Source organism: Danio rerio, chromosome 4, assembly GCF_052040795.2.
Source record: "Danio rerio strain M-AB ecotype USA chromosome 4, GRCz13ab, whole genome shotgun sequence".
Lineage (NCBI taxonomy): Eukaryota > Metazoa > Chordata > Actinopteri > Cypriniformes > Danionidae > Danio > Danio rerio.
In genome coordinates, this window is record NC_141024.2 from 77,826,131 (window position 1) to 77,852,500 (window position 26,370).

At 38.2% G+C, this 26,370-nt stretch overlaps 1 protein-coding gene and 4 non-coding genes across 7 annotated transcripts in view; 3 read left to right on the forward strand and 2 right to left on the reverse strand.

Annotated features, from left to right (window-relative positions):
• znf1086 (zinc finger protein 1086) overlaps nucleotides 1–26,370 on the forward strand; it is an 893,143-nt gene that overhangs the window by 525,816 nt on the left and 340,957 nt on the right. The gene's annotated exons all lie outside the window — the stretch shown is intronic.
• The window catches only part of si:dkey-220a11.5, a 765,979-nt gene that overhangs the window by 118,047 nt on the left and 621,562 nt on the right, over nucleotides 1–26,370 (forward strand). The gene's annotated exons all lie outside the window — the stretch shown is intronic.
• trnat-ugu (transfer RNA threonine (anticodon UGU)) lies at nucleotides 1,179–1,252 on the forward strand. Its single transcript has one exon. It is a non-coding gene; the product is annotated as a tRNA-Thr (tRNA).
• Nucleotides 15,509–15,581, reverse strand: trnav-cac (transfer RNA valine (anticodon CAC)). The gene has a single exon. It is a non-coding gene; the product is annotated as a tRNA-Val (tRNA).
• On the reverse strand, nucleotides 15,686–15,758 carry trnav-aac (transfer RNA valine (anticodon AAC)). The gene has a single exon. It is a non-coding gene; the product is annotated as a tRNA-Val (tRNA).

The following is a 26,370-nucleotide window of genomic DNA, read 5'->3' on the forward strand; positions in this document are numbered from 1 at the left end:
GATAATGGCAACCAATTGGACTTTAATATTTCAAGTCCAGACATTCACATATGCAGCGCTACCGTTGTTAGTTTTTTTTTCTTTTTTCCAATTAAACAATTAGCTCCTGTCAAAATTGTTTGGCGCTGTGGCTTAGTTGTTCAAAGTGCCTGTCTAGTAAACAGGAGATCCTGGGTTAGAATCCCAGCAGTGCCTTGTCAGCAGTTGGCTGTTCTTTCATGAGCCAGGGAGTACTAAAAAGTGCTTTCTGTGCAACAGTGCTAGAGACAGCAGAGCACTCAGGCTCTGTGGCACAATGGATAGTGCATTGTACTTCTAGGCTGTGAGCTGAGCCATTCAAAGGTTGTGGGTTTGAGTCCCACCAGAGTCGCAAGCCTGGCTCTTTTTCTTCACTGACTTAAGGTGTGGTGCGTTTCTAACATTTTAGGCATCTGTCCATCCCATTTTGCTTCTTTCTTTCATTGCGCCGATGACTTAATTGAGCTGTTTTAAATAAGGGAGATTAGAAAACAGTGTAGGGCCTAGTGGGCTTGAGGAATGACTCAAAGGCAACCTGTGGTTTTGGGGAAAAGTAACTGCCACCTATTGTTGAGATCACGCCTTTTGGATTTGTTGCACAAGAGCCTCTTTATGCATGTGCAAAGTAACTGAGTAGAAAGCATAGTAAATTTTGCTTCCCCCCCACTGTCTTAGATGAAACTGCGTTTGGAAGTATCGTATCCAGAGGTTTTTTTTCTTTTAGTGTTAAGACTAAGTTGTCCAGAGCACCTGTCTTGGGAACAGCAGGTGCTAGGTTCAAATCCAAACTGCACCTTTCCCTCAGATTATGGGAAAGTGGCTTTCTGATCTGAACCTCTTTCAATGGCCGATAGCATATGTTTGTCCTGATTTCCATTTTCCGAGCTGACTCTGGGTTTGGATGTAATGAAACTGGAGGTTCCAAAAAACATTAAACACATGAATAAGGATAGATTAAATAAAAATAAATTCACACATTTTTTGCTTTGATCTTGAACAGAGGCCAGGTTACCAGTCAGGTTTGAGACATGATCATCCAGACTCTAAAAGACCACGTCCATCTTGTCAACATTTTCTGCATCCTGACATGCTGGTTTTTGTTGTGTATTATTTTTTCTTCTTCAAATGTTCTTCAAATGTTTCTTACAGTCAATTTTTGTGGCGCTGTGGCTTAGCTGGTCAAAGCGCCTGTATTGTAAACAGGAGATCCTGGGCTCAAATCCCAGCAGCGCCTTAGGGCAGGTGGTGCGTGTGTTTGTTTTATAGAGCTTACCGGAATGAATTATAAAATTGTATAGCTTTGAGGCGTAATGAATACTGTGACAAATATAGTTACAGTTTTTTACAATTGCTATGACACTTTTTTAATACATTTAACAAGTTTCCTAAACTCTTAACACGGTTAGCACAACATTCGTCTTCGTGGGCTATACAATTAACACATTTCTAGTTGCTTTGACACAAAATGCATCCAGTTAACATAAATTTAAAATGCTTGAACTTCTTTTACACACAAACTCAACCAAAACCAAAACAATGTAATTTTACAGTCTAATTTACCAATGCTTTCACACAGTGTCAGAACAAATAACATTATTTTCTAAACAGAACCTATATAGGCTAAAGCCGCCACAATAAACAGCTGTTCATATTGTCAATTGAAACACAAATATATTCCCTGTATATATGAATGTATACACACACACACATATACATGTATGTATGTGTATATATATATATATATATATATATATATATATATATATATATATATATATATATATATATATATATATATGACAGCTCCCATATGAACATGATTTCCATCTAGAAAGCACACTCATGTGTTGAGATTTTTCAAATCACATGATCATACTGTATGTTCTAAAAAAGGACTAATGAGGTTTTTGAAAGGAACAATGAGCACATTGCAGTACTCCATCACCAATACGTCCACATAAGGTTATGCAATACAGTGATTATTTTATGCACAGTGTGTTTTACAGTAAACGACTATATAAACCTGGCGTTCATTAGTACATACATTAGCTATAGTACAGTGAACCATTTACACTGTGTCAAATTACTTTTAGAGAGTCATGAAGTTGGAGGTCAATCAAATACCACATGAAAATATCTATGTTGACGAGACTGGCTTCAACTTGGTGAAAAGGCGTCGCCGTAGGAGAAACATAATAGGCCAAAGGGCCACCGTTACCATGCTGGGCCAGAGAAGAAGTCGGGTAAATGCAGAAGACCAGGCAGAATAGAAAATTATTTTGTTTTTTAATTATAATTGCGGTGCTTTTTCTGTTGGTATATCTTGCAGTGATGTCCTTTTGCAAATAAAGTCTGTACTGCAGCAATTCTGTGTCTGTATTTTTTTTTACATCAACTGTAAATTTTATAAAGCAATTTATTTCTTTATTTTTTGTATTGAATTTTTGCAGTAAAAGAAAGAAAATGCCTGCATTTACTAAACCAAACAAAATGAAAATGTAGAGTCTTAAAATATAAGGACAGAGCTGACGCATAAAATAATGCAGTTTCTGTACTTTTAGCTGATGATAGTGTTTTTATTGTCAGTGTTTTCTGATTGACTGAATGTTTCTGTTGAAAGAGAACATGTGTTTGTGTTTTGAACAATTATGTAATTTTGAAACATGTTTGCAGTGTTTTGTTAGACATGGTGTAGTGTGTTCGTTTATTATTGTATTTTGAAAAGAAGTTTAGAGGTTTAGTTTACAATGTGTGATTTTAAACATAAAATTAACTGTTTTGCCAATTGTGTGTTTTAGGTGTGTTGCTGCGTTAAGAGTATAGCAAACTTGTTAAATGTATTGAAAAAACTGTCATAGCCACAACCTCTTTGCTTGCCATTTTTAGACTCGCTGTCTTTTTTAAGTCTCTGTGTGCAAAAACGTATTGCTTGCTTTTCATGGTTGGCGCTGTGGCTTAGTTGGTCAAAGCGCCTGACTCATAAACAGGAGATCCTGGGTTTAAATCCCAACAGTGCCCAATGTACAGGTGCCAGGGTGGCTTTTTGTTAAGAGTGCATGCAGCGCTACAGTTGTTAGTTATTTTTCTTTTTTCAATTAAAAAATTAGCCCCTGTCAAGGTCGTTTGGCGCTGTAGCTTAGTTGGTCAAAGTGCCTGTACTGTAAACAGGAGACCCTGGAATCAAGTTCCAGCAAAAGTGCAAAAGTGACTATCAGCTATTGTTGAGATCAAGCCTTTTGGATTTGTTGTACAAGAGCCTCTTTATGCACACACATACACACACACACACGTGATATGGCTGAAAAAAATGTAAACAGGGATTTTGACAAATTATTGACTATTATGAGATTTTAAATACAGTATGTCGAGACCAGTTGTAATTTCCATATGTTGCCATATATCATGCCATATATCAGCTTTCTATATGGGGACTTGCAGTGAGAAAAAAATAACAGTAAACCTACATTATGATGGAATGAGATTTAGCCACTAAATCAAAAAGTTACGAATTGCCATGAGATTGCGTTGGAATAAACGTAGTTTAGTATATCCACTGTCTGTACCTGTTCCCTCTACACTTATGTATAAAACATTATGAAACCTGTATCATATATTTTAAACAAAAATGACTGTAAAAGATTGTTTATTGTAACAATGTGCATCTTGTGTGCTGGTGATCTAAAGTTTGTTCCTGTAGTATTTATATGATAACAGGATTATGTGAACCAATGATCCTTCAAATGCAAGACTTCTTAAAGGAAATAAATGCAGCATGCAGAGTATTGAACACTGGAGAGTCTGTGTTTAAAGTAGTGAATGTTTCGAGTTTTGAAAATTGATAACAGGGTTCTGAAATTTGTGGCAAAACAAATGAAAAAAAACTGTAATCTGGGGTTGCCACAGTGGAATGAACCACCAACTTATCCAGCGTATGTTTTACATAGCAGATGCCCTTCCAACAACAACCCATCACTGGGAAGCACACTCACTTATTCAGAGACTCATACACTACAGTCAATTTTATCATGCTCAATTCACCTGTACTTCTTGCTGTGAGATAAGGTGCAACCCACTAGCATCACCCATTAGCAGGGCTCGAAATTAACCTTTTTGCTTGGTAGCACCGGTACTCATAACTTTAAAAATGTAGGCGCATCAGCAAAAATGTAGTCGCACCCACCAATTATAAGCATCATTACTACAATTTTTATACAAACTTATTAATTGCATTTGAAATCAACAGTATAAATGCAAGCGTGAGGAAAATATGTCTCGTTCCATTATCTCAAGAAAATACATTTTTATAACATAACTGAGTGTCCAAAAGATACACAGAGCACCCACCGGCTCTGCACGCACTGCTTGACATGAATAAATCTGTTAACGATATAACTGTGCGGTTCTCACGGGTGCTGTCTGATACTGCACTGATGCTTTTGACATGTACTGCACCTTATTATATGCATAAGTCATATTAATAGCAATACCGTTTTTTTTATGAGTAGCGATATTAGTTTACTCAGTGTAGGCCCGTTTGCGATGTCCGTTTAACTGAGTAATTGACAGCTGCTAGAGCAGGGGGCCAATAAGAGCGCGAAGGCGGGGCAAGGATTACGGACTTGGCTTTGTTTACTGCAGCAAGCTGACATGACAACTGTTTTAAACCATTCCTGAGCACTGCGTTTCCCGTTTCAAGCACAGAGATGCATTCAGCATGAATGTCTCCCGAATCCGCGCATGTGGTGAACATTTTGCAAAGTAAAAACTGTCGCACACAACACATTCATGCACTCGCACAAATGCTCCCAAATATATTTTGAGGTCGCATAGATAAAATTTCGGGCACATATGTGAGCAAAATGGTTGCAATTTCGAGCCCTGCCATACTAGTGTCTTTTTTCAAGTTACTTGTGCTTATTTTTCAGATATCTTTTAAATTAAATACTTGTGCTATTAATTAAATACTAGAGTTTTCAAAATATACTAGTGCTTACTCATTAGACACTGGTTTATTTTATTAGATACTAGCACTTATTCATTAGATAGTACTTATTAAATATATAGTTTTTATTTATTAGATACTAGTACTAATTTTATTAGTTACTAGTAACTATTCTGTTGTTTAGGTCTTGTTTTTGGTCTAAAACATTAGACCATGTTTACACAAAGATGGGGTAGACTCCACACTCCAGGACAGGTTTCAACATACAGACTGGGGTATGTTTGCTTCCCAGGCCACACATGGCTTTCACACAGACATTGACAGTTACACTTCCTCTGTTCTGTAATATATCAACACCACCATAGACAGTGTTACAACCCAGAAACAGATCACTACATACCCGAATCAGAAGCCATGGATGAACAAGGAGGTGCGCCTCCTGCTGAAAGCACGCAACACTGCCTTCAGATCAGGCAATGCACAGGCCTACAGCACTTCCAGGGCTAATCTGACGAGGGGCATCAAAAAGGCCAAGCACTGTTACAAGCTAAAGCTAGAGGAGCACTTTTCCAACTCTGATCCTTGGCGCATGTGGCAGGGCATCCAGGCCATCACCAACTACACACCCAGCCAGTCCACACCCACAGACGTCTCCTTCCTGAGCTAAATTACTTTTATGCCTGCTTTGAAAGAGGCAATAAAAAACCCTACATCAGGATCACTTCCTCCACCGACCACTCACCTATCACACTCACCTCCTCAGAAGTACACATCGCACTGAGTCGGATCAATGTGCGTAAGGCTGCTGGACCAGACGGTATTCCTGGGCAAGTCTTCAAAGCATATGCAGAACAGCTCGCTGGGGTATTCACAGACATTTTCAACCTGTCGCTTAACCTAGCAGCTGTGCCAACATGCTTTAAAGCCACCTCTATTGTGCCAGTGCCCAAACACTCCAGCCCAACATGCCTGAATGACTACCGCCCTGTAGTACTCACACCCATCATCATGAAGTGCTTCGAGCGGTTGGTCCTGGCACATCTAAAAGACTCTCTGCCATCAACACTGGACCCACATCAGTTTGCTTACCGTGGCAACAGGAGCACAGAGGATGCAGTCTCTATAGCACTGCACTCTGTACTCACACACCTGGACAATTAAAACACTGCACGAATGCTGTTTGTGGACTTCAGCTCAGCATTCAACACTGTCATACCCTCCTATACTGATCAAACTAAGAGACCTGGATATCGACACATCACTATGCAACTGGATTATGAACTTTCTGACTAACAAACCTCAAAATGTTAGATCAGGTCACATCTGCTCCACCAGCGTCACACTCAACACTGGTGTACCACAGGGCTGCTGAGCCCCTTCCTCTACTCCCTTTTTACCATCGACTGCAGGGCTGTGAACAGATCCAACACCATCATCAAATTTACAGATGTCAGATGCTAGTGTCAGGTTTTGCATTGCAGGCTCGCTATTATGGCCCGTATGTAGTTAAAGAAAAGGTGAGTGAACTTGACTATGTGATTGCTACTTCTGACAGAAAGAAAAAAACTCGGCTGTGTCACATAAACATGCTTAAGCCTTACTTTGAACGATCGTCAAACGTGTCTAGAGAGAATGCTGCTGTTTTAACTGTGTTGCCCACAGACACTCAGTTGACTGACGAGGCGCTGTCCGGTGCTGAAATTCCTGATCACCGTGCGCTATCAGGTGCTGAAATTCCTGATCACCGTGCGCTGTCTAGTGCTGATCCGTTGATCAGTCCTTTGTCTCCCATTGTTGCTGACGGCATGTTGTTGGAGGAGGAAGACGTGGAGTTTCCTGCTCCTGAGTTAGTGGCGGGAAGACAAAAAAATTCTGAGATTGTCCAAAACCTTGACTTTTATCTTTCCTATTTAACAGTTGCTGAACGATCGGATGTGGTTGGTCTTATTGAAAATCATCTTGAGTTATTCTCGGATGTTCCTACCCGTACGTCTTTAATTGAGCATGATATTGATGTGGGTGACGCGTTACCAATAAAACAGCATGCTTATCGGGTAAGTCCAGAAAAGCGAGAACAGATGCAATAAGAGGTAAATTTCATGCTCGAAAATAACATCGCTGAACCAAGCTCTAGTCCATGGAGTTCACCCTGTTTGCTTGTAAAGAAATCTGACAACACATTTCGATTTTGCACTGATTTTAGAAGTGTAAATGATCTCACTAAGCCTGATAGTTATCCGTTACCTCGTATGGAGGATTGCATGGATCGCGTTGGGAATGCGGTTTTTGTTTCAAAAATTTATCTGCTCTGAGGTTATTGGCAGGTGGGCCTTAGTGACTGTGCTACGGAAATATCTGCGTTCGTTACACCGGATCGTTTTCTAAATTACACCGTAATGGCTTTCGGCCTTCGAAACGCACCGGCCACTTTTCAACGTTTAGTAAACCGCGTAATTGAAGGCTTGCAGAACATCGAAGCGTATTTGGATGACTTGGTTATTTATAGCACGTCTTGGTCTGGGCATATAAAACAACTAGAGACCTTATTCAACCGTCTGTCGAGTGCCAACCTCACTATCAATTCGGCAAAGTGTGAATTTGGTCGAGCAACTGTGACTTATCTTGGGAAAGTTGTGGGTGGTGGACAAATCGTCCGGTCGAGTCAAAGATGGAGGCAATTCATAATTTTCCAGTGCCCACTACGTGCCGTGAACTCCGTCGCTTTTTAGGGATGGTTGGATACTACAGAAATTTTTGTAGAAATTTTACTGTAGTTGCTTGTCCCTTAACTGACCTTCTCAGTCCAAAAGTACCATTCGAATGGTCTGAGGAATGTCAGATGAGTTTTGAGAAAATAAAAGCCATTTTGATTATTTCTCCAGTCCTATCTGCGCCCGATTTTTCTTCTCCTTTTATTCTTGCTGTTGATGCAAGTGACACTGGTGCAGGTGCTGTTCTCCTCCAGACAAATATAAATGGAATCGAACACCCTGTCTGTTTTCGTGGAAATTTAATAAGCATCAGCGAGGTTACTCAACTATTGAAAAGGAGGCGCTCGCACTTGTCCTTGCTCTCCAACATTTTGATGTTTATATTGGTTCTGTTTCGTATCCTTTAATTGTTTACACAGATCACAACCCCTTACTTTTCATTAGTCGGATGAAAAACCACAACCAGCGTTTGATGAGGTGGAGTTTGTTTTTACAAACGTTTCAACTAGACATTCGGCACATCCGTGGAAAGGATAATGTTATTGCAGACGCTTTATCACGCGTCTGATAGAATAAATTGTAGTTTTTGTTTCAGGTAAGATGTTTTTTCTTCCCTACAATTTATACACTTAAGGTGAAGGGTGTTGCGTGGGTCTTTGTTATTTAATTAATCTATTTATTCCCGGTTTGTGCTTGTTGCGATCAAGTACTAGGATGAGTGTTTCTACCCGGCTTATCCAGGATTGGATGATGCCCGTGACGTCACTGGGGATTCCCACTATATAAGGCTGACAGCAATGGCGTCTCTGTCTCTCTCTGTCTTGCAGTCTCCTATTATTATTAGTCACCTATTTTTTATTCCTTTTCACAAGAGTTTAGGTAAGATCTGTCCATTTAAAACAGTTTAGTCAGAGACCTGTTTACCTTAGCTTCTCTACCTGTCTACTTGATTTGTGTTAATGTTTTGTAAATTTTTGAAATCTTATGATTTATGGAAAAATAAAACATATTGACGGAATGTCAATTTAACCATATCAAAGTCTGTGTCTTCCATATGTTCGGCTCAAACCTTGATTGTTGTTGTTATTCGAGCCAGTTTTGAGTTTGGGCCATAACACCCACGATTAGATTGCAGCATCTTAACAAAGTCTGCACTGGAAGTCTCTCTCTGCCATTGCTCCTTTTAGCAAGAGTACCCTATTGAAACAGGAACAGTAAAGATTCACAATTAGAGTAGTAATACTCTATAACTGGATTTGAATATAATAACAACAACAATGTGGGGTCTGCTGTGATGGAATCAGTAATTTTCACTCGTTTGTGAAATAACAGTTACCTTGTAATCAGGTGCTTAAATGCATCACAGCTGGCTGCCGTTTGGAGTAGACTTCAAATGACTTGAGGTGTGCTCAAATAGAGACAGAACTGTGGTTGACAGTAAGGTGGGAGTGCTTCCTAAGCTGGTATTAAGGAGCTCTCTTTCTTTGTGGAGGAGCTCCAGTAAGGCACGGCCAAAGTGAATTGATTTCCCAGCGCAGTTGCGCTACTTGAAACAAGTTTGTGCGAAAAGTGCTCAGGAAAAGCAGCTTGACAAGGTAGCATGGCCGAGCGGTCTAAGGCGCAGCGTTCAAACTGGGGAACAATCGTCCAACAAAGAAGAGGAAGAAGGGAAGAAAGGGGGGAAGAAAGAAAGAGAAAAAGGGGAAAAGTGGGGGAAAAAACAAAGATAAGAAAGGGCGAATTCTAACCTTCCCGGACACGCCTTCCCTGCACCTGCTTTAGGTCACGCATAGTGATACTGTTCTGTGTCAATACAACGCATTTTGAGTTACATTGATTTCTATTGCAGGTGCTCACCAAGACCGGGGTTTGAATCCAGCTAAAGGCGCTTTATTGTTATTGGTTTAGTATTATTCAATAAACTAACTGTTTGAATGTGTAATGCTCCAAGGTAAATAAAATATGCCTAAGCACTTTATTCTTGTGTTTTTTGACGTTCTTTCATGAAAAATAAAGCATACTAACTTGAATGTGTCATTATTTAGTAGTTGTTGTAGCACTGTTATGCTTATGGTTATTATTGTTCTGTATTTTGATGTACAAATGATCTATAGAAATGTCATAGAGTATATGTGTATATATATGTGTATATAGTGTGCATAGTGAATATGGAATTAAAAGTCAAGTAGTCAGTTATTTATATATACATTATTTATTCAACAATTGTCAACAGAACAGTAATGAATATTGTTGGACTATTTCTCACTTGCCTTAGTCCACCCCAATTCAATAATCGGTCAGGAGTCAATTAATCAAAATCAATGAATTTATTTATCGAGCATAAGTGAATAAAGCGAAGGTCAGGATCCTGGGCTTTTGAAGAACCGTCAGCCAAGCAGTCTGGATGTCCAAAAGCTCTCGAACTCTCTCGACTCCCTCCTTTTATCCATCAGCAGCGTTCAATGTTTTTGGCCACTCCTCTGATCAGTTACCCCCAATCTCTATTGTTGCCATCAGCTGTTATCAGGCAGAATCATCTCTCAAAGGTCTGTGGTCTGCACACAGAGATACCTCTGCACACAGAAACAAAAGGGCAGGTGAAAGTATCACTTCTCCTTGACATACTTGACACTACTGACATCTGGGGTGCAGCAAGCAACTGTAGCAAAAAATCATCAAAGCACAGCTGAGCATCATAAATTCCTTATAGAATTATCAGGATAATATCAATTTTATTAAAGCATCATACATCATGCATACACAGAAAGCAGTATAAAATGCTGCATCTACCACATCTGCTTTTCCTCGTAGTCCTGCCTATGAACTCTTGACCTGTGTATGCACCCATCTAGGGGAAGCACTTTTGCAGATCTGTCTCCAGCCAGCACCCACACACAGCTCTTGTGGTTTTAGCAGTTAGTTAGAAACGCATTATAACAGGGGTTAAGTAGAAGTACGCTATATCAGGAGACATCATCATATCTGACAAAAACACATATTGTAAATAATGAATAGTGAGGCAAATGGGAGTATATTCCTCCAATAGCAAATATATATCAAAAGAAAAGAGTGATTAGTAAGACAATAAAGCAATATTTTCCTCATCTGCTCCAGTTCTCTTTTCTGTGTAGAAAAGTCACACATCACAGCTGCAACCCAGACAGGGACTTTCTGCAAGACTTGTTTGTTACAGATTTAGTTATTTGACATTATAGGGGTGAAAAGTTCCTGTCTCATTTTAAGGTCAAACAGAATGTCTCATCATATCATTGCGTGGGCTCATTAGATTATCATGGTTCAAGCAAACACATATGCATTATGCAAAATAAGCATGACCACATGTATATAATTCAAAAGAAGCATTAGACTGTAATTTTATTCCTTCAATATAGAGTAGAAAATGTAAAAATAATAAATTAGTTATTAATAATACAATATTAACAATGTAAATAAACAATGTTAATAAAATGTTAAACACAAACAGAAACCGACACAAAGTGGACTTAAAAGTCAAGGACCAGTCATTTATAAATGCAATATTTATTTAACAATGGTCAACAAAACAGTAATGAACATGGAATAAAAAATCAAAAAAAATAAATGTTAAAAATTAACAGAAATACAAAATTAACAAATTAAATAAAATGTTAAATAAATTTAGAAACCAACAATAAGTGAAATAGAATAAATTGAACTATTATGGTTGTAACCTGTATACACTTTATACATACACACACATATAAATAATAAAAAATTTAAATAAAATGTCAAAATAAATAAACTATTTAAATAAAAAGTGCAATAAAACAGAATCAAACAAGGTAATTGAAGAACTATTATGGTTATAAACTGTATAAACTTTAGACATACACATAAATAATAAACAGTTAAATAAAATGTTAACAAAAGAAATTATTTTTATAAAATGTGAAATAAAATAGAAACCAACAAGTGAAATAGTATAAATTGAAGAACTATTATGGTTGTAAACTTTATACACTCTGTACACACACACACACACACACACACACACACACATATATATATATAAATAATAAGTTAAACAAAATGTTAACCAAATAAATACACTATTTAAATAAAATGCGCAATAAAATAGAAACCAACAACAAGTGAAATAGAATAAACTACTATGGTTATACATTTTATAAATACACACACATATATAAATAATAAATAAGTTAAATAAATGTAAACAAAATAAATAATTAAAAAGTAAAATGTGCAAAAAACAACAAGTGAAATAAAATAAATTGAATTATGGTTATAAACTGTAAAAACTATACACACACACACACATAAATATTATATAAGTTAAATAAAATGTCAACAAAATAAATACACTATTTAACGAAAATGTGAAATAAAAATATAAACTAACAGCAAGTTTAATTGAATAAACTGAAGAACTATTACACTATATACATACACAAACAAACAAACACATTATTTTGGATTGGTCCTTTTCATTTCCTCTAGCCACTCTTCTTTAGTTAAAGTTTCAGTCTGTGGGCAGTACACCCTGCCCCTGAGTTGGCTATGGCCTATGGCATTTGTTTTGAACTGCCCACACTTTTTACAAGTGTTCGCTTGAACAGTTCTCCGGTACGGTCTTTTGGGAATGGCTCCAGATGTGGACGGTGATGCAGCAGGCTGTAAGCTGGTACTGGACATTGTTGGCTGAAGTGGTGGCTGTCTGAGTGGCATCCCCTACACCATTGGGATACCCTGGGCCATCTGCACTCCTTGCATCATCGGGATACCCTGGGCCATAGGGATTCCCTGGACTATTGGCACAGCCTGGAACATTGGTACACCCTGAAACATCGGCACACCCTGGTACCCTGGTGTAGCCAGGATTTAAATGTTGGGTACCATCTGCAGCGATGCTCCAGTTGCTGGTGGTGTAAATATGACCTGATGACCTGGGTCAGTGCTGGTGCCTTGGGTCTGAGTGGGGGTCGCATAACAGATGTCTGCCTTGCCTGACCTGCTGTACTCTCTGCCAACACGTACTGGTGCTGCTCTCCTGGTTGGTCCGGTGAAATCTTTGATGCCACTGGTGGAGTACAGGGGCTGGGCCCTAAGTTGTCTCTTCTCCATCACCTCCTGAGCAGGTACAGTAGGGGCAGGTTGTTACACCGTTTGTGCTGGAGCAGCAGATGCAGTACTCTGCTAAAAATAATCACAAAAATACATATAATCATGGAGAAGGAAAGCCATTTTAGTAAATAATAAACACATATTGATTCATAAATGTACCTAATTTTACACAATACAAAAAAACTTTTATAACTAAACAAGAAATTCAACTCAATGACTCCTTTAATAAAGCACACAATAGCTCTGAAAATTAATTTACCACTGTTTCTAGAATGTGTGTAATATTTATCTAATATGTAATTGTACAATTTGTATCTTCAAAAACGAAAAGAAAAAGATAGAGGTAAAGTTGGTGTTATATTCGCACATTCGTTCATTTAGAAGTCTCTATATTGTTAACCATATTACTTTGAATATTCGATCGGAATTAGCATGCAAGTATGATTTGAAAACAACATTAACACTATCTAATTCACTGTGAACAATGCTGTACTTTTATAATCACTAATCATTGTCTGCTTATATGATTTTCCTATTTAGAATTTGCAAAGAATATTTTTCTGAAATGATATTATTAAGGAGAATGTCTGAATATCCGAATATAAAACCAACTTTACCTCTATAAGAAAAAGAATAAGGGGAACTGGAAAGGAACATTCCAGGCCTTTAAACCACATGCTGTATTCTACACAAAATCCATTCCCCCACCTTTTCAAATCTCTCCTATAAACGGTCAAACTATAGTAAATTATTCGATGTAAATCTCAAAATACATGCAATTTAAAACACATTATTATTTAAAAACAAGTATGACATGTTTTACACAGATACTGTACTGAATGTACTGAAGCCTAACAAGTTAACGTTACTCTGTTAAGCAAATTTCAACAAACGTTATATCATGTAAACGAAATACACACCCTTTGATAAATCTCATGCCACCTTTTTGTCGAGGAGCTGGCCTGTTGCCCTCATTTAATGGCCAAACTCCTGTGCTGGCAAACTTTTTCAGACGTGAAATCCAGTCTGACATGGCTTTATGAGATTTTCCAGACATTTTTTCTCCTAGAAATTAAACGGTTTTAGATTAAAGTATCCAAATTTGAAATACAACACACTAAAACATAAATATGTGCAATTATGAAGATTTTCTTACCTTTTTAAGAAATCATTATCGGAAAAAAGTCCTATACTTTAAACAAAACGATGCTGTACTCTGTCGAATGATGCTGTTTGTCGAAAATCACTGAAGGTCAAGGAACTTTTTTGACCTCTGACCCGCCTCCAGAGGACCCCGTTTTTTCTTTCGTGTACCTTCGGCTCAGTTCGAAAAATTGATTGACATCTGACTAGCCTGTCTGACTACACACCTAGCGGTGAATCTTGGAAAAGTTCCTTCCCCGGCTTTAACATTGCCTCGACTCTGATTGGTCAAATGTTGAAAATGTTGAGAATTACAGTCAGCGATTGGCTACAAATGTTGAGATGCTGCACCGTGATTGGCTACAATGTTGGAGCGAATCCCTCTGATTGGCTCTCATCTTCAACATTTGTGAAATATTGATGGACAATCCTTCAGCAGCTGGCGTTCAGGTCGCAGTCTCCCCTGGAGGCGTGGGTTCGAATCCCACTTCTGACAAACCGAACCTGCGGCAGTGCGCTCAGGCTGAAGTCTTTAACTCTCTGCCACCATGTCCGAATGATAGAGTAACACTGACCAAGCGCCGCATCACGCGGGCTTTAATGCAAGTGCACCGAAAGGGGATCAAAAGAATTGTCCTGGGATGGCGTTGATTTTTAAGGTTTGCAGGGCATTTTTTCGTCAAATCCTCGTACAACGTCAAGTCATGACATTTGATAGATCCACGCCCTTGTATCGTTGATCATCCAGTGAGCAGAGAGCCAATGGAGAATGTGCGTAAAAGCAAATCTGAACGTTTCCGCACAGTTTCTAACAGGAGACCCTCCGCTTGTAAAGCCATCGTGATAACCACAGGAGCCTCCGGTTAGGGTGAGAGCACTGTCTTGTGGTGCCATCGCAGAGAGACTGAAAGTCACTTTCCGCAATGTTTTCATTCAATGTTCTACGCTGGTGGAATCACCTTCCCATTCCCACTCGGATTACAGATACACTGGTGTCCTTCAAACGACAGCTAACACCCATCTCTTCGGAGTACACCCGAACCCCGGTGAATATCCCTCTCTCTAAAGAAAACGAAACTCCTACTCCAGCACTAAATTCTCTGAACACAAACAAATTACTTGGAATAAATAGCCCTTTTTCATATGCATTGCCTCGTCTTGTTGAATACCTCCACTATTGTATGTCGCTTTGGACAAAAGTGTTCGCTAGTTGTATGCTTCCGCCCAGTTTCGAACAGGAGACATTTAGCGTGTAATGCAAACATGATAAAAAAACTACACTACGAAAACCAATAGGCCAGTGCTGCTTCAAGTATTTATAGACTTTTTTTATAGAGCTGTCTTGTACGGTCTGCACCGTGGAGGGCCAGCAAACGCACTGGCCACCTGCTCATGCACAACATAAAGCTAAAAGAAATCAGATTCTACGCAAGTTTGCGACACCGCGAGGGGAGGTAAACACTGAGTTAAATTCAAACTTCTAGCCTCACACCGCTCAGCGGAAAGAATCTTTTCAGTGAACGTCAGTACTCAACAGAAGCCTGATTTGACTATTGTCATAAAAGCCAGAGGTTGTTTCCGCCCAGTTTCGAACTGGGGACCTTTCGCGTGTGAGGCGAATGTGATAACCACTACACTACGGAAACCTACAGGCACAACAAGCAGATAAGCCTTTTTGATTGGGTGCCTGTCGACGATCATTGCTAGTGCGGCAGTGGATGCTATTATTTTTTCGCCAAAAGAAGAACACTGTTTCTGCTCGGTTTCGAACCGAGGACCTTTCGCATGTTAGGCGAACGTGATGACCACTACACTACAGAAACCCCACAAGCGCTTGCACCAGCGAAGTTAGGCCTGCAAGGATAAAACAAGGTGTACGCGTTTGTCAATCAAGCGGACAAAGCCAACTCAGCGTGACAAGCTCCCTGCAGGTATTAGGGCCAATTTACAATCCGGGCCCAACACAGCTGTACAGGTCCTTGCGAAATGTCCCCTTTCGTCACATTTGAAGCACCTGAATTCTGGGCGTTCCTTCATCACATTTTCTGAGCTCATGCATAGTCGACAGGTTTTTACCTGATTGGTGTGCATGACTCTAAAGTGCTGTGGCCCTTCCGCCGTCTCGATTTTGGTACTGTATGGTAAGGAGACCGTCTCTTCTGGAAATCTGTTTTTTACAAACCTTGTTCCATCTTCTATGTTTGTGCCTGGATACAATCTTCTTTTAATTTCAGATATGGGGAAAACTCCCCATCCCTCTAGCTTGCTTAAAATTTCTTCATCAGCTAGGTAAACAGGCAGATGCTTGAACGAAACAACATAGTCTGTGTTTTGTAATGTCCGTACTTCAGATTTCACTCCTTTAATTGTCAATCCATTGTCTATTAAAATTTCGGTGTCATCTTCAGTCTCCATTGTTACTTCATACTTCCTTGTTTGTTTGGGTCTCACTGCCAGAATTCTTCCTTCTCCAATCAGCTCCGTGACTGCTTTGATTATATCAAATCTTCTTGCATCTTTTACATTTCTACGTCTACAGTTACTGTTGCTTTCTTTGTGCATACTCTTCTTTGTATCTCTTGCTTATCCTTACCTTTTTCCCCTCTTCGTTGGCCGGGCTCTTCATTTTATTTATCTCTTTGTCGGTTGTCAAGTCCATTTTCTTTATCTCTTCGTCTATCATCCAGCCCATTTTCTTTATCCTTTCGTGCAAGTCCCTCCATTTCCATGTCGTTGCCGGGTAATCTGTCCATGATTAAAAATAAAACACACAACATAACCACCCTCAAGTCAGTAAAATGCTGCTGTTAGGTGGTTTTTAAAGACAAAAACAAAACAAACCAACAAAGACGCTCAAGGTCAATAAACAAAAAGGTAGACAAACAAAATGGGGAGAGCCTTTCTCTCCTTACTGCTGCCAACTTACTTCCTGTTTGCTCTATAGCGCCCTCAGGGTGGTGTGGCTGTAAGCAATGATGCTGTCAAGTGTTGGCTTTTGAAACCAGGCGCAGCCCCCGGAGGCGAGCACAGCTTAGCTGCCTGCTGCGCCAATGAGCTGGGCAAGCTGTGAAACACCACATTCCATGTCACGGTACTGCGCTGTGGCTCCCAGGAGACAGCTCCTGCCAAGTTTGCATGTTAGGATGGCCGAGCGGTCTAAGGCGCTGCGTTCAGGTCGCAGTCTCCCCTGGAGGCGTGGGTTCGAATCCCACTTCTGACAAACCGAACCTGTGGCAGTGCGCTCAGGCTGAAGTCTTTAACTCTCTGTCACCATGTCCGAATGATACAGTAGCACTGACCAAGCGCTGCATCACGCGGGCTTTAATGCAAGTGCACCGAAAGGGGATCAAAAGAATTGTCCTGGGATGGCGTTGATTTTTAAGGTTTGCAGGGCATTTTTTCGTCAAATCCTCGTACAACGTCAAGTCATGACATTTGATAGATCCATGCCCTTGTATCGTGGATCATCCAGTGAGCAGAGAGCCAATGGAGAATGTGCGTAAAAGCAAATCTGAACGTTTCCGCACAGTTTCTAACAGGAGACCCTCCGCTTGTAAAGCCATCGTGATAACCACAGGAGCCTCCGGTTAGGGTGAGAGCACTGTCTTGTGGTGCCATCGCAGAGAGACTGAAAGTCACTTTCCGCAATGTTTTCATTCAATGTTCTACGCTGGTGGAATCACCTTCCCATTCCCACTCGGATTACGGATACACTGGTGTCCTTCAAACGACAGCTAACACCCATCTCTTCGGAGTACACCCGAACCCCAGTGAATATCCCTCTCTCTAAAGAAAACGAAACTCCTACTCCAGCACTAAATTCTCTGAGCACAAACAAATTACTTGGAATAAATAGCCCTTTTTCGTATGCATTGCCTCGTCTTGTTGAATACCTCCACTATTGTATGTCGCTTTGGACAAAAGTGTCCGCTAATTGTATGCTTCCGCCCAGTTTCGAACAGGAGACCTTTAGCGTGTAATGCAAACATGATAAACACTACACTACGGAAACCAATAGGCCAGTGCTGCTTCAAGTATTTATAGTCTTTTTTTTATAGAGCTGTCTTGTACGGTCTGCACCGTGAAGGGCCAGCAAACGCACTGGCCACCTGCTCATGCACAACACAAAGCTAAAAGAAATCAGATTCTACGCAAGTTTGCGACACCGCGAGGGGCGGTAAACACTGAGCTGAATTCAAACTTCTAGCCTCACACCGCTCTGCAGAAAGAATGTTTTCAGTGAACGTCAGTACTCAACAGAAGCCTGATTTGACAATTGTCATAAAAGCCAGACGTTGTTTCCGCCCAGTTTCGAACTGGGGACCTATCGCGTGTGAGGCGAACGTGATAACCACTACACTGCGGAAACCTTCAGGCAAATCGAGCTGATAACCCTTTTTGATTGGGTGCCTGTCGACGATCATTGCTGGTGCGGCAGTGGATGCTATTATTTTCTCGCCAAAAGAAGAGCACTGTTTCTGCTCGGTTTCGAACCGAGGACCTTTCGCGTGTTGGGCGAACGTGATGACCACTACACTACAGAAACCCCACAAGTTCTTTCACCAGCGAAGTTAGGCCTGCAAGGAGAAAACAAGGCGTACGCGTTGGTCAATCGAGCGGACAAAGCCAACTCAGCGTGACAAGCTCCCTGCAGGTATTAGGGCCAATTTACAATCCGGGCCCGACACAGCTGTACAGGTCCTTGCGAAATGTCCCCTTTCGTCACATTTGAAGCACCTGAATTCTGGGCGTTCCTTCATCACATTTTCTGAGCTCATGCATAGTCGACAGGTTTTTACCTGATTGGTGTGCATGACTCTAAAGTGCTGTGGCGCTTCCGCCGACTCGATTTTGGTACTGTATGGTAAGGAGACCATCTCTTCCGGAAATCTGTTTTTTACAAACCTTGTTCCATCTTCTATGTTTGTGCCAGGATACAATCTTCTTTTAATTTTAGATATGGAGAAAACTGCCCATCTCTCTAGCTTGCTTAAAATTTCTTCATCAGCTAGGTAAACAGGCAGATGCTTGAACGAAACAACATAGTCTCTGTTTTGTAACCTCCGTACTTCAGATTTCACTCCTTTAATTGTCAATCCATTGTCTATTAAAATTTCGGTGTCATCTTCAGTCTCCATTGTTACTTCATACTCCCTTGGTTTGTTTGGGTCTCACCGCCAGCATTCTTCCTTCTCCAATCAGCTCCGTGACTGCTTTGGTTATATCAAATCTTCTTGCATCTTTTACATTTTCTACTTCTACAGTTACTGTTGCTTCCTTTGTGCATACTCTTCTTTGTACCTCTTGCTTATCCTTACCTTTCTCACCTCTTCGTTGGCCGGGCTCTTCATTTTATTTATCTCTTTGTCTGTTGTCAAGTCCATTTTCTTTACCTCTTCGTCTATTATCCAGCCCATTTTCTTTATCCTTTCTTGCAAGTCCCTCCATTTCCATGTCGTTGCCGGGGAATCTGTCCATGATTAAAAATAAAACACACTACATAACCACCCTTCAGTCAGCAAAATGCTGCTGTTGAAGATTTCTATTCTCTCAGTGTGAAGTATTTTCTAAGTGTAAAGCAGTTAATTTTCTCTTCACAAAATGTATGTAGTGTTTGCAGCAAACATGCCAGCGTGTGTTAAAAATACAGTGATATGTCTGTGTAAGATGAGAGTGCCTGCACAGAAGCAACACTAGGAGAAGGCTGAGTGACTGATTGTGTAGAATAACTGAATATGTAAAGCACTGATTATATAGGTTAAATACTTCTATGAAGCTATATGTGTCAGAAGTTAGAATGAGTAACATATTATCAAGTGATTATGCTTTCATGACAATGTATGTAAACACTTAATCCTTTTGCATAAGTTGCATCTATACTTTGCTGACATAGACCTGTAACATCTCTGCTGACATGAGCTAGTGGGCTGAGAGCCAAGAATAGCAGGACTCCTTAGACTAGAAACCTATTCAAAAATGGTCAAGAGTTAAAAAGAGACTTAGGGGTGTGTCAAATAATCCTGTATAAAAATTGTAACAAACACAGATACTTCAGAAGGTGCAGGAGAGACTTCAGAAGGAGCAGGAGAGACTTTGGAAGGTGTCCAGGAGAGACTTCAGAATGCTCTGGGGTCTGCTCTGCTCTTTCTCGGCTTTATTATGGAGAATAAGTCTATTTTCTGATATTCAAAACCTCTGGTCTGATAATTTCTAATTGATAAGTCAAAATTTACGACAAATGGCGCCCAATGTGGGGCTGGAAAGAGACAAACGGGTGACACTGGACATGCTGGGGCTTGGAGGAAAAACACAAATATGTGGCCACGATAAAAAACGGTAAGCAATTTTAAGCTTATAAGTTTGTGTTTTTTCTACCAAGGACCTGCTTGTAACGGTAAAAAGTCACTTGAACTGTTTCTCCAGCTATAACGAACTACAAGTAAAACTAAAAAGTAAAGATATGAAAGGAAAACAAAGGGGTTTTGAATACCAGAAGAAAATAACAATTTGCATGCAAATGATCTGTGTTTTCCTAAGAGGGCCTTGACGGATAGGATAAACGTTAACTAGTAACTGTTACTCATGTTTGGGAAATTTTTTAATATTATGAAGAATATGCATAGAGCATTTTTAAGTTAAGAGGAAGCAGATTAATAAAGTAGAGAGAAGCGCGCAAAGACCTCGGAGTACCCGTTCTGTTTTAATAATAATAAATATTATTATTCAGGAGGCTGGGGGAAAAAAGGCACAAATCCTGTGAAATGCTATTTTTACTGAAGGACAGTAAAGACGGGAGCAGAAGTAACAGGTCACTCAAGAGGAGTGTAGTGGAGAATTCTGTGGTTATAGCTCTAAGGTTAGAGGCTGTTCGGACAGGTCACTCAAGAGGAGTGAGGTGTATGTATGTAATTGTAAGTATTTGTGTATTTGTCTGTGTTGCTGGGGTGCTTAAAAGCTATCACCTTTGATCTAGAGAGACTAGAATAGAGGTGAGGTTCAGGTTACACAGTGTAAGAGATGAGTTAGAATGAGTGAGAAGTATGATTGTGTTTAGAAGTATGTTTGCAATAAGAGTGAGTTTAAAAGAATTATGGTTTTATATTATAATATAAAAGAAGGACTGCATATTTTGTGTGATTTAAGAACAATAAGATAGAGAGTGATGCAGTTTAGGGAAGAGATTGTGATACAGAGGAGGTTTAAGCCTCATAAAATTAATTGAGATCATATTGCATTTGAAAGACACAGACTGAAAAGAAGAATATATACTAGTTAAACATTTTTCTGAATAATCTCTGTGTGTTTGAAGTGTTTTTAAGTATGAACTAGGCAGAGAGGTGACTGAAATTCCTGACATGTCGACAGTCTGAAAGAAGGTCTGCTTCAGGAGTGGTAAGAATCTGTCTATTTTAAGAACAAAAGTTTCACAGGACAGATAGAAGCTAAAGAGTAAAGAAATATTATAAGGTATTAAATAAATAGAAATATAAAGTAATGTAATAAGATAAATGAAATAAGAAAATATACATGATAGAATAAGATTTAATAAATAAAAAGTGTTAATAAAAATGCAACTGGAAGCTATACTAATAAATATTAAGAAATTCAAAAATTGAAGCATGGAAATAACTACATATGGAGATTAATAGTTATATTGATCAGGAAATAAATTTACTAAATCAGTATATATATATAAAAAAAAGATAAGTTAATGATGATAATGAAAAAAAAAATGAATTAGGAAAATCTAAGAGACAAAAATGCTAATTTTTGAAAAGGAAAAGAAGCACAGGAAAATGGAGAAAAAAGAAGTCCAAACATTGTTTAATAGAATAAAAAGAGAAGATGTTTAAAAATATATATTAAAGAGATAAAATAAAAATTAGAAAAAAAACAGTAACATTTTGAAGAAAACAAGATTTGGCTTTAAAAGATAAATTATGTTTAAGTGCAATAAAAAATTGTTGTGGAGTAAGTTGACTGTTGTCATCTGTTTAAAGTCAGCTACAGGCTGTCATCTGAGCCAACAGCTATTTGTAGTAAAAGCAGTGAGTCAGATGTAAAGCATAGACACTGAGGAGACATGAAAGAACATCATAGTGAGTTCAAAAATTATATAGTTAATATTTTATGTACTTAAAAGGTAATTGAGAATTAAAAATTGCATTTCAGATAGGAAAAATGCTTTAAGTAAACAAACATGTAAAGTTTAAATAGTACTATGAACTTGAAGCTATTGCAGTAAGGATTTTGAACAGGTATATTAGACATTAGGCCACCATATAGTACTGATGAATTAAAACAGGTATATGGAAATGTTAGAGAAATTACATAATGTAAGATGTAATGTAACTAGTGAGGAAGCACTAGAATAAATTAGGAAAAATAAGTTAAGCACAATCTGAAGCCAAAGAAATTAATTATAAGAACATTTAACAAATAGAAAATTAAGTATATTTACATATGATAAAAATGATTGAGAATTAGAAAAAATAAGTTGTTAAACAGTAAACTAAAATAGATAAATAAATAAATTAATTAATAAAAAAATGGATAAAAGGAGTCTTTATTTGATGAAGGAAAAAGTGGGGGAAAAAAAAAAATTTATTAAGTCATGAGCTAAATTCTATATATATTAATTAAGAGGACATATGGATGAACTTTGGGGGACTGTAGTCTCGTACCTACCAGACATCTGAGTATACTGGCAAATGGAAAGGTGTGTGAAAAAACACAAAGAGCAAAATGGCTGTGGACACTTGTGACATGCTACAGCAGTGATGCAGGCACTGCATACTCAGGATTTACTGAGGACTGAAAAAGCTACATTTGTTCAGAGACATTCAAAAGAGACACTAACAAGAGACTGATGAACTGATCAAAGAAAAAACGCTCCACCAGAACTTTACATCAGCTGAGTCAAAGAAAGAAGCCAGCCCAAAGAGAGAGGGGGAAACACTGAAAAGAAAAGACACCAATCTGGAGCTAGTTGTCTCAGGTTGCGAGGGGGGATAGTCTGACAGTCCATCTCAAAGTAGCTCCTAAAGTCCAAATTACGTTCAAGCATTACAGAAGGAAAATTAAGAACAAAAGTGTAGCTACCCATTCTTGTATCAAATCAGACTCCTGTCAATTTGAGAGAAATTATTATCATGCAAATTTTTAAGTAAGAAAAAGTGTTATAAGGTCATTTCAATGTGAAACTTTAAATATTGAATGATATATTATGTTGAATGTTAAATAATTTAGGTTTAAGTTTTAATAGGTTTAATCATAAAAGTCCTTAAACATAGAAGGATAAATTACAATGCAGGGTGGTATCTAAAGAAAAAGAGAAAAAGCTTTTGATAAGGCTATACATAATTTGGAGAATAAATAAGGAAGGAATTAAGTATTTAAGTTAAAACTAAGTAAAGGAAATATCTTAACATAATCTTATTGTGAATGGCCTAAATCAAGATTAGATATTGAAAACTGGAAAGAGATTTAAATTTAGAAAAATGATTTATAGTTAAAGGAAAGATTGAAATAACAATTTGAAATTAATTCACAGGACATAAGGTCAAAAAGTAATACTTCTAAATTACTATAAAACAAATTGAAAGAGAAAAGTGTTTAAGAAAAAGATCATGTTTTACATGAAAACATATGTGAAAAATAATTAGAAGAAAATATTAAGGAATAATAGTTAAAACAGAGCAAAAAGAAATTTACAAAGCATACAGTAAGTTTTAGTCAGCTGATAAAAAAGTGCATCAAAATTGTATGAACAACTAGTTTAATGGGAATGCCTTAGGAAATAATTATGAGCCAAACCAAAATAACTCAATGACAAAAAATGAATTAATATATAGCTTAGAAAATTAATTAGTAAAAGAAAGAAGTGTCAAATTCCAACTAAATGATTGTCATTACAGGACTGAGATGCAGATAAAATCAGCCAGCACAGTGAGGGTTAAAATGGATTAGATGCAGATCTGTCCAGAAAGAAAACCACTAAATGCTGAAATAGGTATAAAACTCTATTGAAAAGTGTAAAAATATAAGAGCACTAATAGAAACATCTAGATACTGTAATATGCAATCTGTCTTAGACATTTATTTTTAAATTGAAATTTAAAGTAGTAATAAATGTATAAATGACTAATAATTTTTGATGGAATTTAAAGGCAATAATTACATATGAAGACAAAACAAGATTATGTTTAGGTTATGATTTAAGAAAATCAATAAGAAAAGATTTTCCAGCTGAAGTTCATATTGTATGTGAAGACATGTTCTTTTGGATGGTAAATATATTAAGTGCTTAGTTTCTATTGAGTTTATTTTAGGTAACTACCAGAGGAGGGTAGAAACTTGTTTGTACTTGTGTAGCTTGGTGAATAGCATATACTGTATACACCAGAATGCATAAAGGGTTATAATAAGTGAGACGATCTTAGGAGGGACTCTGTCACAATATGTGGATGATTAAATTATCTGCAACTTCACAGAGCTCTAGTTCAATTAAAAGACTTCACTGGAGACCATTGCTCCAAACAGTGAGATGATGACTGTTTTTGGTGTTGACTGGATAGAGAATTATTCTGTAAACAAGCACAGTTGAGAAACTATGATGAGTAGATGATTGGAGATGGTAGCAAAAGCAAATTATGAAGCTGGAACAGTTATTACATTTGTGACAAAAGAAGTACTTCCTAAATTTTGAAATGCCTTCAGAAATAAGTTCATAATGGGTTTGCATTCATAAAGTATTCATGAAGTTAATGAATGATCAATAAATAAAAACATCTAAAGGAGTATGAAAAATTATGAATAAAGCAAAAAAGAGAGAATAATTGTATTATGCTCAATTACCAGAAATGGCTGAAAGAGATGAAGATGATCCATCAAGACCAACGCTCAATGAAATATGTGAAAATAATAAACTTAATGGGATTAATGTGTTAACAAGTGCATTGGTGAATGATGGCATGGAAACTGACAGAAACAGGCATCTAACACTGCATCGCATGAACTGCTATTGGGTCGACCCTTGAAAGAAACCTTGAAAGAAACCTTGCAAGAAACAGCATGACCCTTGCAAGAAACCACATGAAACTTTGCATAAAACCTGGCATATAATCTCACATATAACCGTGCACATAACTCTTGGAATGGTTTGCAAAGATGTCTAATGCAGTAGGGACTTTTATGAAGAAACAAATAATTGCCATGTGCAAAGCGATATCTGTGCAGGAAACCAGAAAGGAGCCATGTGAGAGAGCAGTGATACAAGGTCTAATTGGTCTAGGTGATTGAGTCTATCTGAGGATGCTCTGGAGAACTCAGGAGGAAAGGACCATATCTGGATGAGGGCAAATCCAACAGCTGCCAAAGTGGATGCCATTGATGAGGTACCAATGCCTCAAAGGAGCGAAAGGAAACAACTCCAGCAAGGGAAAGCTGACCGGAAACAGAGGAGCCTGAATATTCTAAAGCTCTAAACTACTAAGTGCAACGTGTGGAAGGAGAAGTTAATCAGAACAAAGTAAAGAGTGATTCTGATAATATGCCTGAATACCACATACAGCAGTGCCACAAGTCAAGGGATGATGAATGCACAACTGCAGATTTCAAAACTCAGACACTCACCCACACATCTCCATTAACATCTATTAAAGTCAAGTGAAGATGCTGGTAGCTTAGAAGAAGAGAAACAAGGATGACCAAAGATCAAGATCACATTTGATGCTTTTTATGTTTGTATATTGAATTTGTTTGCATATTGCTTTTATGGTACCTATATATAATATCACTTCAGTATATCCTACATGAGTGTGAAAACCAGCAGCTAGCACTGAACCAACTGAATACTTATGCTTAAAACATTGTTGTCTTTGATGTGTTAAGAGAAAAACAGAGTACAGTCTTTTACTTCATTCAAATCAAAAGAGAGGGGAGATGTTTGGCTGGACTTCTGTCAAAGTGCGGTGGCATAATCTAGTCAATTGATAACAGCTATGTGGCTAATATCAGTCACTACATAGAGGTAATTAAGAGAACTGGATTATGAAATTGCACTTTGGGTTAAAAGACAATAATATTAAGACTAAAGTCTTAAGAGGAGGGATTGAAGAAGATTTCTATTCTCTCAGTGTGTAGTATTTTCTAAGTGTAAAGCAGTTAATTTTCTCTTCTCAAAATGTATGTAGTGTTTGCAGCAAACATGCCAGCATGTGTTAAAAATACTGTGTAATATGAGTATGCCTGCACAGAAGCAACACTTGGAGAAGGCTACTGAATGGCTGATTGTGTAGAATAACTGAATATGTAAAGCACTGATTATATATGTTAAATACTTGTATGAAGCTATATGTGGCAGAAGTTAGAATGAGTAACATATTATCAAGTTATTATCCTATCATAACAATGTATGTAAACCCTTAGTTCCTT